The sequence below is a fragment of the Arvicola amphibius genome, chromosome 13 (assembly GCF_903992535.2).
Source record: "Arvicola amphibius chromosome 13, mArvAmp1.2, whole genome shotgun sequence".
NCBI lineage: Eukaryota > Metazoa > Chordata > Mammalia > Rodentia > Cricetidae > Arvicola > Arvicola amphibius.
This window is the reverse complement of record NC_052059.1, coordinates 64,529,226-64,532,841: the sequence shown is the minus strand read 5'-3', so window position 1 is coordinate 64,532,841 and position 3,616 is coordinate 64,529,226. Positions and strand designations below refer to the sequence as shown.

Sequence of the window (3,616 nt, the reverse complement as noted above, 5' to 3'; positions counted from 1 at the left end):
AGATACTTTGAAAGAGTGTGCACTCATGTGTACACATCCCCACACAGACAAAATTATAAAAGGTGTGTCTCTTCTATGGCTTAACTAATGACTCGCTTACCTCAATGTGATTGAACTCAGTCAACCTATGCAGCTATGCCCTATTTGGCTCCTGTACTTCTTGGACACCATTAGACATCGTGTTTCCTCTCGTGGCTCCCTGAACACATTGGCCTGTCTATGCTAAGACATACTGAGCTCTTTCCTGCCTTCAGGCACACCGTCTGTATCCCATTCCTTCATTTCTGCATAGCTTTCTCACACTCCCCTCTGAGGCCTCAGCTCAGATATTACCTGCTGGAGGTCCCTACAGACCACTCCCTCGACAGCAGCCTCCTCCTGTTATTTTTAAGAACTCGCCAGGTTCTTCCTTCCAAATGCCTATTATGATCTGTCAAAGCATTAATTACTAAGGCTGTCTTGTTTCCTCTTTTCTCTATGGTAGGTGGCTAGCTCTATGAGAGAAATCTTGCCTGTCACATAATCAACATTGAATTTTTGTTAAACAAATGAATTAATGAGCAAAGGGTGTAACAGGAGGAGCAGGCTTGCTTTTCATTCCAGCTGCCCTGCTCCTCATGTTACAGATTGGTGTCCAATGTGGGGCTCGAACCCACGACCCTGAGATTAAGAGTCTCATGCTCTACCGACTGAGCTAGCCAGGCACCCAGGAAAGATTCAGCATGTCTGACCTGGCAACTCCATGGTGGCTCTCTCTCTGCTCTTCTTCCCAGCATTCTGTTCTGTCTACTCTGCCTACTTAAGTGCTACCCTATCAAAAGGCCAAGGCAGTTTTTATATTCAACCAATAAAAGGAACACATAGACAGAAGAACCTCCTACAGCAAAAGGGTTTGGAATTGATACTATCTAGATCCTTTTCAACAATAATAATGTTGAAATAATAATTCTTTTCAAACACAATATTCTCACAAGAAGAGAAAACAAAGGGCTAAGAGCCCAATATTGTATTCTGTATAAAATTAGAAAACTCTATATTTAAAAAAATATTGTCAAATTTTCTAAATTCCAGCTCTAAAGTTCAATAAGTCATGGTATAGTAGACATACTAATGGAGACAGTCAGTTCTAACTGGGAGCTTCTGCCCATTTGTATCGTGGATGTCTAGAAATAAAAAGACAATTCTTGGAGATTAGACACAGCAAGGATGATCTAGTAGACTGAAGGAGACTGATGTTTAGTAACTCAGCTCAGACTCTTTGTTATGAAGAGTATTGATCATAAGATCCAATTTGATGTGGCTAGTCATATTTTAAGAAAGCAGCTCTGTAAATGTTTCTAGACAGCCAACCTTATGATAAAATAGGCTTATGCTCAAGTTTGTCTAAGATGAACGAATAGCAAGTAAAGTTTGTGAGCTGCTTCTTAACACTAGGCATGGAACCACAACTGTCAAGGTCAGGTGCACATTATCATGTTATACCCAATTCTGCATTTGGACTTGACATTTATAGAATCTTTTTATTATTTAATTTTCTGCATTATGTGTAAAATAATTAGTTTTTGTGTGGCATTTTCATGCATATATGCAATTGCACCTTGCTCAAATTTCATAACACTGTTATAAACACCAAATAAGCTTATTCAAAATGATACAATGAATTTAATGTTGGATTAACGAATTTAAAACAAATGAAGTTAATATGTAGTAGTCTTGTGTGTCTATGGAAACCAGAAGAAGTGCCAGGTCTTCAAGATCTGGAGTTACAGGTGGTTGTGAGTCTCCTGATCAAGTGCTGGGAACTGAACTCAGGTGGCTGGGAAAGCAGTGTGTGCTCCTAACTGCCGAGCGGTGCTCCTAACTGCCGAACGGTGCTCCTAACTGCCAAGCAGTGCTCCAGCCTTTGACCACTGAGCCTTCTCCCAGACCGCTTTTGCTCACATGCATCTAGCGCTGCTTTTGAGGCATGAGTTTTATACTTTTTAATGTATTTTCTTTTTTTATTTAGAAACTTAAAAAATGCTCTTGAGAATCTTGCTTTGAATGTTGGATTATTTAGAAATATACTGTTTAATCTTCAACTGTTTTAAGTTAAGCATTTTCATTATCTTTTAATTATTTCTAGCTTAGTTTTGTTATAGTCAGAGGCCATAATAGGTATGACTTTAATTAATTTATTTTTTTGTTTTGTTTTCTTCAAGACAGGGTTTCCCTGGCTGTCCTGAACTAGCTCTTGTAGACCAGGCTGACCTCAAACTCACCGAGATCCGCCTGCCCCTGGCTCCTGAGTTCTGGGATTAAAGCTGTGCACCACGACCCAGCCTTAATTCATTAAATATTAAGCTTCATTTTATGCCCGGGGTACGGTGAATGGCCCAGGCTATGTGATCATTGTGGCAGTATTTTCTGTGTGTGTACTAGAGCTGGGTGATTGCTCAGGGCTTTATTCTTGCAGTCTTTCCAGCTACCGGCTTTATTTTCTAGAGAAGAGTATTGAGTCTTGGGATGCAACTGTGTCTGTCTTTGGCATGCATAGGGGTTTATAATTCTTGTAACTCTAGACATGTCTGGATTTAGGGACATTATCTTCTATTTGGTTTCCTGTTTTTGTTATTGTTATTGTTCTTTTATTGCCTGTTACCTGTTTCTTGTGGGATCTGGGAGCATTTTCAGTACTGTGACTTTTGTCTTTCGAGATGATGACGGTGATATGTATTTGAATCTAAAACAGACAGTAGTTACGTTACTTTTGTTTACCCTTTCTTCTCTTGCTTCGAATGGTGTCCTGGTGTGGCGCTTGAGCCTCGCTGTTAAGCTGGGATTGTATACTGACTCAGTGGTCACTGTCTCAGTTTTTATTGCATCATAAAACTCCAGAAAGAACATAAGGTGCGTGTTTGATTTTGGTGCTGTGAGGGCCGAGCACCCTGCCAGTGGCTGATCTGTACAGTTTGCCGTATTTATCAAGTAAGCAGTGTTACCGAGAGCCACCCACTTGCTGTTTCTATTCCGGGGTTCACTCTCTGAGAGGGACCACTGCTGGGCCACACACACTGTGAATTTCGGTTCTCCTAAGAGGTATGTAGCAGGGATGGCCTATTAAGCCGCTTAGATAGTGTGCGTTTTTACTTTGTTGGTGGTAATTAGAAGATGGCCCGTTCGTCACGAGACATGCATTCACATGGGATCATTTGAATGTGTTCTGCACAGTTTAAAAGAATCTTCTAAATGCTTAACACAGAGAGAGGAAGCGAGTGTTTATTGGGTGTGTACTGGATAGCGTTGTATTGCAGGGATCATCTCCGACAGCCTTTCAATGGCTCTGAGAGGAACTTAGTACCCTGCTCCAGAGATTTTGAGATGTATGAGTGGATGCATCAAACAGTATACAAAGCCACATAGGTACTGCTATCCTGTTCAAACTATGGGACTCCAAATCTACTGTGACTCCTAGCGGAATATCTGCCATCCTTTCCCCACCCAGGCTGTCAATAGCCATCTCTATAGAGGCTTTCACTTTCCAATTACACCCACGTCCAGCTCATCTTTCTACTTATTATACTTATTATACTTATTACCACAATAGTAATAGTAATTAATAGTAATAGTAATATAG

At 40.6% G+C, this 3,616-nt stretch overlaps 1 non-coding gene across 1 annotated transcript; it reads right to left on the bottom strand.

Annotated features, from left to right (window-relative positions):
* Positions 1–631: 631 nt before the first annotated feature.
* On the bottom strand, positions 632–704 carry Trnak-cuu. Its single transcript has one exon. It is a non-coding gene; the product is annotated as a tRNA-Lys (tRNA).
* Positions 705–3,616: the final 2,912 nt, after the last annotated feature.